Genomic DNA, 11806 nt, shown 5'->3' on the forward strand with positions numbered 1-11806 from the left:
GAATACAATCAATCACACACAGACAAAAACTATCAATATTATACTTGGGCATGGTTGCATAATCATGATATGTGACAAAACCAGGTGAAAACCAGAAGACTAATGTATCATGATCTGTGTTATGTAGCTCGTAAAACATTACTCCAGCATAGCACAGGATAACATGACAACTCTGAAACCACATTCTTAGTTATTTTTGGAATATTTGGGGTTTACATTTCTAGAAAAATAGTAAATAGAAAAGGTAGATGTTATTAAACAACACCACAGAAAATACCCGATGTTGACTCTGAATTTGCATGAAATAATAATAGCCTAATAATAATAATAATAATAATAATAGCAATGATAATTATAATAGGCTATACCATTTATTTGTATAACACCTTTCATACAAAAATGCAGCTCAAAGTGCTTTACAATAAATAAATTACATGCACCGAGTGCTTCACATAAAAAAATATAGGCCTACATAAAATGAACATAAAAACTTTATATTTATAAATCCTTGTGCGCATTGTGTTGCCTCTGGGTATGAAATGCGCTATAAAGCTTTGATTGATTGATTGATTGATTGGTGCATCGGCCATTTAAGTACATAACATTATATAAAAATAGTTGTTATATTATTAATTTATTCATAACTAACTAGTTAGCGATCCTCCCGGCTGCGGAAGGTAGCCTACCCTGGCTTCGCCATTCTGATCAGGTTAGGCTGAAGTAAACGCTCCATCCTTGAGACGGTAACCGACAGACGGCTGGCAGCTTCACATCGCAACAATGCAAACCACAGACTATTTTCTTCTTCCCTAGTTTTCTTTCTCTCGTCTTTCACCCAATCCAAACGGTAATTTCCCTTGTCCGTTTAGTAAGTAGCCTACTCGTCCGTAAGTATGCATACCATAGCTAGCATTACCTACATTAACAATATTTAACATTAAGTGTTTTAATCAAGGCTGACGCTAAAGGGATATGCTAGCTAGCTTTAGATTGACATCTTAATTTTATTCACAACTAGCTAGTCTAGCTAATTAGCTAAAATTAATTTGTATAACATTAATTTGTGTAACTTTTGTTAACGTAAGGTCCTCAATATTCCGTTTCACATTAAATGCAGACATTAGTGGTAATTTATATGACCTGCCTAGCTGGAGCAATGTTAGACTAATGTTAGCTAAGTATATGGTTAGTTAGCTAACATTTTGCAAGCGACATTAACCAACTAGTAGACCTAGCTTAGAACAGTCAAATTAAAACATATCGGTCGGTAATTAGCTATGTTTTGAATAGGTTCCTCATATGCATAGAGAAACCAAAGTATTTTTATTCAAGAATATAACATATGTTAGCTATATCTATAGGGGAGTTGTGTGCGCACTTAATTTGGCGCCCCTGCGCGGAGACGTAAATCATGACTACATTTCTATATTCAGATGCTGACGCAAAACGGATTCGGTTCATCCTGATGCATCGGACTTTTAAGCACATATTTTTCGTTCTTTTAAGCGTGGCTCGTTGGTCTAGGGGTATGATTCTCGCTTAGGGTGCGAGAGGTCCCGGGTTCAAATCCCGGACGAGCCCTAATTTTTGAATGTAAAATTAACTACACTTCAGTTCAAAGACCTCAATCAAAAGTAGAATCAAGATTGATAGATGATGTTTATGTATGATTGTACGTGAATAGTGCCTGACTAACGTCGTTAATTATTTATGATATAATGTAGTTGACATGCCTAGTTGTCCGAACAGACGTTTTTCACAGTGGACGTTATAGCATGTGTAGTTTTAGTAGTAGACAGTGAAAAGGCAGGTTATATGAGCTATTTGGTGAAAATGCAGGTTATAATATTTTTTCTTTTTCTTTTCACGAATATCCTTGAGCACAGGTGAGGCACTGAAAGACAGGTAAGTCTTTCAAAGTGTTCTGCTCAGATCTGCTCAGTCAATATATCACGTTGAGACATGACACAATAGATTTTTTGGAATATATATTTTCTTGTGTACTTTTGAAGGGACTGACAGTTTCATCCATTTCTAGTGAGCATGGTGGGACGAAAGAGAAAAAGACTGACCCCGACGTGATTTGAACACGCAACCTTCTGATCTGGAGTCAGACGCGCTACCGTTGCGCCACGAGGTCTGAAAACGTATTGCAGACATACAGGCACTTGTATTGCACTACACAGAAAAGGCATGTCTCAACAAGAAGTGTTGAGTGAGGGACAAAATACCCAGTACTGGAACTGGGTTGAGGACCACCTCAATTGTGTTTTTAGTGATTCCTCTGAATTGTTTTTCATTCCAGTTCACTTACTCTGTGCTGTAGAACGTGATTGGATTTGGACATAAGGGAAGTAGATATGTAGGGTTATGTACCTCTTTAACCATTTGCAGACACACAATGGGAGGTGTGACACGTCTGGGGCCTCATTTATCAAAGAGCGTGTAAATTCAGGTGTAAAAGCGGGCGTACGACGAAAACGAGAAAAGGGCGGACTGCCGCGTACGACGAGAATATTTACACGCTTTTCGGATCTATCAAACATGGCGTACACGCTGCTGCGCTGATTCCCAATGAAAAATCCGACGGTGTCGTAGAAGACAGCGGACGTGCATGCGCCTCGTGTTCCGCCCTCTCCACGCCCAAATTCCACCATATATGGTCAAAACTATGACAGCGCACAACGTGGATACCCGGAAGGAACCGACATAATATAGCGTGGAGCTAAGGCAAGACAATTACGTTTATGGAAAAACGCGGAAAGAAGATAAACCTTTCGGAGACGGAGGTGCATGTGCTTGTTGGTGAGGTCCACGCGAGGAAACAAATCATCTTCGGAAGGTAAGCTATTTGTACTAGCCTACATTTGTCTGATTGCTCCTACAGTTTAGGTAGCCTACTGTACGTTTCGTGCATCCTGTATTTGGCGTAGGCTACACGGACATTCTGTATTATGTGGCTGTGAGGAAAGCAAACATTCTGTGGTAGGCTATGATTGATTTAGGACCAAAAACGGAACGATAACATAGATGACCACTTCATAATGTTAGACCACATTAAACATTTTCCCCTCTGGGAAATTAAGACTCTCATCTAAATCACCCTGTAAATCACAGCATTCATTTGACTGCCAACAGAAAAACATATCAAATGAATATGGCTGCACAATGAAATGTTTAATGCATAATAAAGTGTACAGACAAACTCAAAGAAAATGACTGAAATTGTTTCTCCAGACTCTGACGTGGGATGGGACTCAGAGGAGGGGGAGTCTGCAGTGGTCCTTGACCTGACGGTCGTGCCCCCGCCGGTTGCAGCCTCCACCTCCAGCGCCACGACCTCCAGTGCCTCCACCTCCAGCGCGCCGGTCCAGTGCCATCTGAAAGTGCCTCCGTCTCCACTGCCCACGCCTCCACCTCCGGCTGCCAGCGTCCCTGCCTCAAGGGTCCCTGAGGGCTGGGCTTCCTCTCAGACACTGTGCTGGAGGCTCATGACCCTAGAGGCCCAGAGGGATATGGCAGAAGGGATTGGGGCAGTTGTGCAGCAGTTGGTGGAGGTCACCACACTACACCACCAGAGCCAACAGGACATCCTCACTGCACTTCATTCCCTCACACATGCTGTCACGGACCTCACACTGTCACTCACTACCACACTCACGGACCTCACACATTCACTCACAAACGCACTCACACACCTCACACAGTCACCCACCAACAGACAATAAAATGGTAAAAATGTGAACCTTACTTGTTTGTGTCTTCATAGCTGGCGCATGACCTCAGTGTGGGCCCTTTGGCCCCGCTGGTAACCCTCATGACGGGGAGGGGGCTGAGGGCTTGGGTCCTCATTTTGTGGTGGGGTCTTGACTGGTTCTCATTCTTATCAGCTTTGAATATATATCTTGGCAAACATAACAGAATGATATACAAGGAGGGGACAGATACCTAGTGAAAGTACTATTGGTTGCTAGTAAAAAGACAATAATGAGGGCTTGGTATAAGGTGGAACCCCCAACCAAGGAGCAGTGGTGGGTGTTGTGGAGGAGATTTATGAGATTTATTTATGCATTGAGGATGCAGGAAGGAAAGTTTGAAGGGAGATGGGAAAAATTGATGGATTATAGAAGGAAGTGTGATGGTACCACTAATATTAAAATTGTAATATTTGAGTAAGAGAAAAAAGCTGCATGGATGGAAGTACCCATAAGCTGTTATTGTAAGTTTTTATGTTTTATTGTATTGTCGTTGTATGGATGGAAAATGCTAATAAAGATTAAAGTAAAAAAGACAAAGAATATGTATCTTGGCTATGCACACACCAACAAGCCAGCCGTCACGCTCCTGCCTCCAGTCTAGCCCCTACCCTGCTGTGCGCCAGGATGAATGAGTCATGCGTGGAGCCAGGCCACCGTGCCACTACACTTGTGATGAGCATGTCGGCGTCACATATGATTTGGGTATTTATAGTGTGCACATTTTTGCGATTCACATAGACGTATTCATTCACTGATGGTGCCCTTATCAATATGTGGGTGCAGTCGCCATCGCCGCCACCTCTTTGGAGTTCTATCTCGGCCAGTAGGCCGAGTAGCGCCGGATTCATTTAGGCTCGCATTACGCACAGGAGGACTGTCATTTATATGCTTACCAAACAGCAAACAGGTCCACATGATCACATATTAATGACAATCTAATTGGTCAATTATTGCCGTTTGATGGAGTGCCTGCATTAGGTGTGCGCATAGGTTAAGTTTTGGGAACAAATCCATATCGGACTATTAATGAGCCGGTTAGAGGACACGATCTTGCATTGCGATATATGTTTGTGCTGAATTGGACTATTAGCCTACATGATTGTGCGTTCATAAACTGTCGCTCTTATTCTCTCCATCAAACATTGTAATTCACTCACGCACCACCTGCGTCGCCAGTTCTCCCTGTATTCAAAAAGGGTGTAAAAACCCGTCTAAATCGGTACGACAAGTTGAGAGGTGTCCTACAAAAGCGCGTAGAAAGGCGACTAAATATCCGCCCTTTTTGCTTGATAGATCGCGCTGTGGGGGGGGAAGAGGGCGTACGCCTGAAATCGCGGAAAAGACCGTGTAAAAGAAGGCGTACCTCAATGATAAATGAGGCCCCTGGGGCCTCATTTATCAAAGAGCGTGTAAATTCCGGTGTAAAAGAGGGCGTACGACGAAAACGCGGAAAATGCGAAATCGAGCGTACGACGAGAATATATACACGCTTTTCGGATCTATCAAAAAGGTCGTACGCCCTTTTCTGCACGAGAAATCCGAGACTGGCGGGGAAGAGAGCGTACGCGCCCCGTGTTCCGCCCTCGCCACGCCCTAATCCAACCATATATGGTCAAAACCATGAGTGGCCAAACGTGGTTTCCCGGAAGGAACCGGCTTAAAAAGGTAGCGTGGAGCACCCAGGCGGGACAATGAAACATGGAACAAAGAGCTAAGAAGAGGAACTTCTCGGAGACGGAGGTGCATGTGCTAGTTGATGAGGTCCACGCGAGGAAGGCAATCCTCTTCGGAAGGTATTAATAGCCTACCTTTGTCTGTTTGCTCCTACAGCTTAGTAGCCTACTTTAGCTACGTTTTGTGCATCTAGGATTTGGCATACACGGACATACTGTAACATGTGGCTGTGAGGAAAGCAAACATTCTGTGGTAGGCTATGATTAAATTAGGACCAAAAACAGGGAACAATAACGCAGATGACCACTTCATAATGTTAGAACACATTAAACATTTTCCCCTCTGGGAAATTAAGACTCATCTAAATCACCCGGTAAATCACAGCATTTATTTGACTGCCAACAGAAAAACATATCAAATGAATATGGCTGCACAATGAAATGTTTAATGCATAATCAAGTTCACAGACAAACTCAAAGAAAATGATTGAAATTGTTTCTCCAGACTCTGACGTGGGGTCGGACTCAGAGGAGGGGGAGTCTGCAGTGGTCCTTGACCTGACGGTCGTGCCCCCGCGAGTTGTAGCCTCCACCTCCAGCGCCACGACCTCCACCTTCTTATCAGCTTTGAATATATATCTTGGCAAACATAACACGGGATGATGTACAAGGAGGGGACAGATACCTAGTGAAAGTACTATTGGTTGCTAGTAAAAAGACAATAACGAGGGCTTGGTATAAGGTGGAACGCCCAACCAAGGAGCAGTGGCTGGGTGTTGTGGAGGAGATGTATGTTAGGGAGAGGTTCACGCATGCATTGAGGATGCAGGAAGGAAAGTTTGAAGGGAGATGGGAAAAATGGATGAATTATAGAAGGAAGTGTGATGATACCACTAATATTAAAATTGTCATATTTGAGTAAGAAAAAAAAGCTGCATGGATGGATGTACCCATAAGCTGTTATTGTAGGTTTTTATGTTTTATTGTATTGTCGTTGTATGGATGGAAAATGCTAATAAAGATTAAAAGTAAATAAGACAAAGAATATGTATCTTGGCTATGGACACACCAACAAGCCAGCCGTCACGCGCAGCGCCTGCCTCCAGTCTAGCCCCTACCCTGCTGTGCGCCAGGATGAATGAGTCATGCGTGGAGCCAGGCCACCGTGCCACTACACTTGTGATGAGCATGTCACATATGATTTGGGTATTTCTAGTGTGCACATTTTAGCGATTCACATAGACGTATTCATTCACTGATGGTGCCCTTATGTGGGTGCAGTCGCCATCGCCGTCACCTCTTTGGAGTTCTATCTCGGCCAGTAGGCCGAGTAGCGCCGGATTCATTTAGGCTCGCATTACGCACAGGAGGACTGTCATTTATATGCTTACCAAAGAGCAAACAGGTCCACATGATCACATATTAATGACAATCTAATTGGTCAATTATTGCCGTTTGATGGAGTGCCTGCATTAGGTGTGTGACATATAGCGCGGAAAGGTTTTGGACAGCGCATAGGTTCAGTTTGGGGAACAAATCCATATCGGACCATGAATGAGCCGGTTAGAGGACACGTCTAATCTTGCATTGCGATATATGTTGGTGCTGAATTGGGCTATTAGCCTACATGATTGTGCGTTCATGAACTGTCGCTCTTATTCTCTCCGTCAAACATAGTAATTCACCGACGCACCACCTGCGTCGCCAGTTCCCCCTGTGTTCAAAGAGGGCGTAGAACACCGTGTAAATCGGTACGACAACTTGAGAGGTGTCGTACAAAAGCGCGGAGAAAGGCGACTAAATTTCCGCCCTTTCGGCTTGATAAATCGCAATGTGGGGGGGGAAAATTGCGTACGCCTGAAATCGCGAAAAAGACCGTGTAAAAGAAGGCGTACCTCAATGATAAATGAGGCCCCTGGCCTGAGATGCTGTCGTGTTGGCCTGATGAGTTGAGGTGCTAGCCTGTGATGCTGTGGTGTTGGCCTAAGGAGCTGAGGTGCTGGAGCTAGCCTGGGGTGCTGGAGCTGGCCTGAGGAGCTGTGGTCAATTCAATTCAAACAACTTTATTAGTCCCACTAGAGGCAATTGGTTTAGAGCAGCATGTAAATATAAGAACATAAAAACATCTCACCACATACACAATCAACAACAACAACAAGTGGCCTACACAGGAGCTAAGAAGGTCATTGATGATCTCGATCACCTTGAAAATAGTACGACAATTAATCAATAAATAACACCTACAGGGAGTTTAACAGTCTGAACGCCAAAGGGATAAAGGATTTGCTAGAGCAGTTCGTTCTTCGATGGCCTGAGGAGCTGAGGTGCTGGAGCTGGCCTAAGGAGCTGAGGTGCTGGAGCTGAGGAGCTGTGGTGCTAAGCAGCTGTGGAGCATGTTATTAATTAATACAAATCTAAGGATAGAATGTTTACACTGAAAAGCGTTTTAAAATGTTAGATGATATTTATTCAGAGATATCAGTACTTACCAATGCCTGAGCGTTGATGGGTGAAGGCTTGGTAGGACAGCAGGTGGTGCACGGCTGTGGACCTGGACAACCGCTGCTGGATGACCGGAGCTGGACAGCTGTGGTTGTGGACAACAGTTGACTGGAGGTGGATAGCTGTGGAGGTGGACATGCAGCCATAAATGACACTGCACTGCTTGTTGCTAGACACAGATATCAACCAATATATATAATATATCAATCAATATTAGTCTCTCATTAGTATGAACGAGTATGATAACTAGAAAACTTAGAAACATGACAACCAGGTAACGTTAGCTATTCAGAAACAAGTCTCTCATCACAAAATCCGATCGCTAGCTTCGTTTTCTCAGTGTGCAAATCGTGATTGTACACACATAACATTACACACTTGTATGGCAACTAGGTAGTATACTTCGAAAATATATTAAATGAGAAGTGATATCACCAGATTATGAACGTAGTGAGAGCAAGTTAACTTTGCTTACCGTGAAGTGGAATGGAGTGAATGCATGCGCAGTTACGGGGACTTTCTCAGCAACGCCTGTCATTATGAAAAGAGTCAACATTAAATAAATAAATGTGACATTATGAAATAAAGTGTCCTTCGGAAAAGTACCATTATGAAATAAATAAAAAGTGCAATTTGAAAATAAAATGTGAAATAAAACATACATTCTGAAATAATATTTAATATTAATTGTTAGCATTTTATTTTATTATTTAGCGATTTCACAATTTATCTATTTATTTATTTATTTATATTCCTGTATTTATACATGATTATTTATATAATGAAGGGATATTTATTTATTTAATATTGGCACATTTTGGTATTCCATAGTTTTGATAACTTCACCGAAATGGCTTCGTAGTAATTATTAGAAAGGTCTATTGGAGTTTACATTGAAACTCCTCTCCGATAGGAACAAATCCGCTATTAGATAAATGGTTGTGATTGTCACGAAATTAGTTCGAATGGACTCCGACTGATCTGCAGAGTGAAATCGAATGTGAGCTCGCGAGATCAGGCTGGCTACACAATTTCTATGCACGAGACGAGAGCAAAAATCTGAACAAACACGCTTTACCCGTCAGTGCAATCAGAGTAATGACATTCTTTTCAACACTGCAGAGCGTCATGGGAGCGTAAAATGGCCGGTTAGCTCAGTTGGTTAGAGCGTGGTGCTAATAACGCCAAGGTCGCGGGTTCGATCCCCGTACTGGCCATTGATTTTTTATTTTTAAGATTTTGAAGATGACTTGAGCTAAACCTAATGTATGAATGCATGTTTAGAAGAAAAGGAAGTCAGTAACAAAGAGGTGAATTGAAATTTCTGAAGGTAAACATGCTCATAGTAAATTTTGGGTTATTTTGAGTTGAAGATCATACTGTATTGAACGTGATAATAGTAAGCACTTTGGGAGAGAGTAAGAGGAACCTAAGTTTGATCCCTAGTATACGAGACAGGGACCCTAAGCATGTCTGTTTCTGGAAAACTCTGTCGACCAATGACATTAATTTATTACGCCTCCTATACCAAACAAGTGCACAGTAAGCCTGTGCCCCACACCCATCATGCATGTTGAGATCATGTACAGTTGTTGACATCTGATCTACTGTACTCCCATTCAGTTGGGAGCGTATCTCACTCTATTCGTCCATCTAACGTTGAGCAAATGGCAATAGGGCAACATTCATGAACTCCTATCTGGCCGAACTGTAGAATCCTGCCTCCTTGGCGCAGTAGGCAGCGCGTCAGTCTCATAATCTGAAGGTCGTGAGTTCGAGCCTCACACGGGGCAGTGTTTTTTTTTAAAGAATGTTTAGGAGATAACTTTGGAGAACATGTAGAGCCTAGGCCCTTGTATTAGAATATATTTTAAATGAAATCCTTGAAGAAACTTGATAATTGAAATTCTAAATATCAATTGTCAACTTGACATTTATCATCTTCCTTTCCTTCACTTTATTCTCATGAAAATAAGGCTTGTTTATGAACTGTGCCAAAATAACCAAGTTTTTTCATGCCTTTTCATGCCTTGTATCTCATAACACTAGCTGTGACTTATTGTCCCCCCCACCCAATGAAATCGATGGAAGGAGGGTATTCATTTAATTTAATAAAGCGGAGGGGGGGGGGGGCACTTGAAGACCGGCCCATCGGTGGATGGATATGATGGAGGTATATCTATGCAAAAAGAGCTGCCCTATTGCAGAACAGGTGGATGAAGTCCTCAGTCAAACATTCAGAGAGAGTTCAGAAACAAAAGCTACACTATAAATGGACACGTGACGTGTCCAGTATAGAAGCAGCTGCACTTAAGTTTTATTCATAGTTTTGAAATTAGACTTGCATAGCCAGAGCTTTCTCTGCACTTTGTTTTGCTCTGTTCCAACGCTGGAGAAGGGTCTGGCTGCACCCTATTATCATTCTAAGATTGGGGGTTAAAAACGATGTCTTTGAACCAATCACAATTGTCTGGGTGGCACTAAGCTTGTTTTTTTTCAACTGTGCTCTACAAAATAGTGTCGGGATTGAATCCGATTGGCGCCACTGGAATTGAGTGGCGCCAATGAGAGGTTTATCTTAAAAACCTACATCCTTTGAGCCAGACTACATTGAAATGAATGATGGAATGTCATGACCATGACACATGGAATGAGTGGTGGCAGTTGGTGATTTGAAAATATCCCCACATTTTATAAACTGCTGCCACAGTATTCTCACACATTATACACCAAAATAAGAGATTTTCATGCTTTCACTGGCATTCAAATATCTAAGCGACATTTATTGTTCTTGAAATATTCAGTGCTGTTTAAAAATAATACTCGCCATTTACACAAATGGCAGAATGTTCAGTGCTCCATTCTGCTCCGTTCTAGCTGCAGTTGGTGATTTCAAATTCATACAATTTTTCTAACTTGTCAGTTTTTAAGTTACACTGACATAATTATATCTTAAAATGTTAATCTGGTTCCCAGGATTTACATTGTAAATATCTAAGCTGTGACATTATACTTCTTGAGATAGAGTTGCCATGCTTTCCTCATGCCTGCCCTCTAGTACTGTGCAACGGTAGGGGCAACCCCTGATTGATCTGAATCTCATGCTAGGAACGGACACACACACAGGGACACACTGTGCAAACTATGCTTTGTGTCTCAGTAAAAGTGCAGTTTATTCTATTATATTCAGGAGTCAATCTACTTATAAATCCACAGAGTTCAGAGGTATATTAGTAGCCCATTTAGTGCTTGCTCATAGATCCTGTAGAGCAATCCACTATACAGACAGCAGAGGGAGGCATAGACCATGTTTCAAGAACGTTCTTCTGAAAGAAGAGACTGCATGAGAAAAACTCAGAACAGCACCCCCAAATCTCCATAGTGGCCAAAATAGAACTGATCAGCAAGGTTAAAGGGGTAGTGCTACTTTGGACATTTAGCCCTATTTGTGGTCTGTCTACCATGAACCTGAAACAGACCATAATTTCACTGATCATTCCAGTATTGAGCTAAGTACGGTTTTATGCAGGCTCTCACTGGGCTACAATGGAAGTCAATGGGGCATACGTAAATGCGTTGAAAAACTATGATGAATGTGCTTTTCTGAGACGGGAAGCACAGGGTGTAATCTTCCCAGTCTCAGTGTGCTCTCCTGTGAAATGTATCACAATCTGAATATTTTTAGGTGTTTGGAATGACTGGCACATAATCCTCTGTGGGAACAGTGAAAATAAGCAGCAAGGGAATGCTTATGTCCAAGCCATGCCAAACGTAGCCTACCCACATCATAAGGTTTATAAGGTGGGATAACTTCCAAAGTGTGGGAAAACATATGCATGCAAAAAATGTATCTTTCCTAGTTGTGACAAGAAC

The sequence above is a fragment of the Borostomias antarcticus genome (genome assembly GCF_949987555.1).
Source record: "Borostomias antarcticus genome assembly, chromosome: 12".
Lineage (NCBI taxonomy): Eukaryota > Metazoa > Chordata > Actinopteri > Stomiiformes > Stomiidae > Borostomias > Borostomias antarcticus.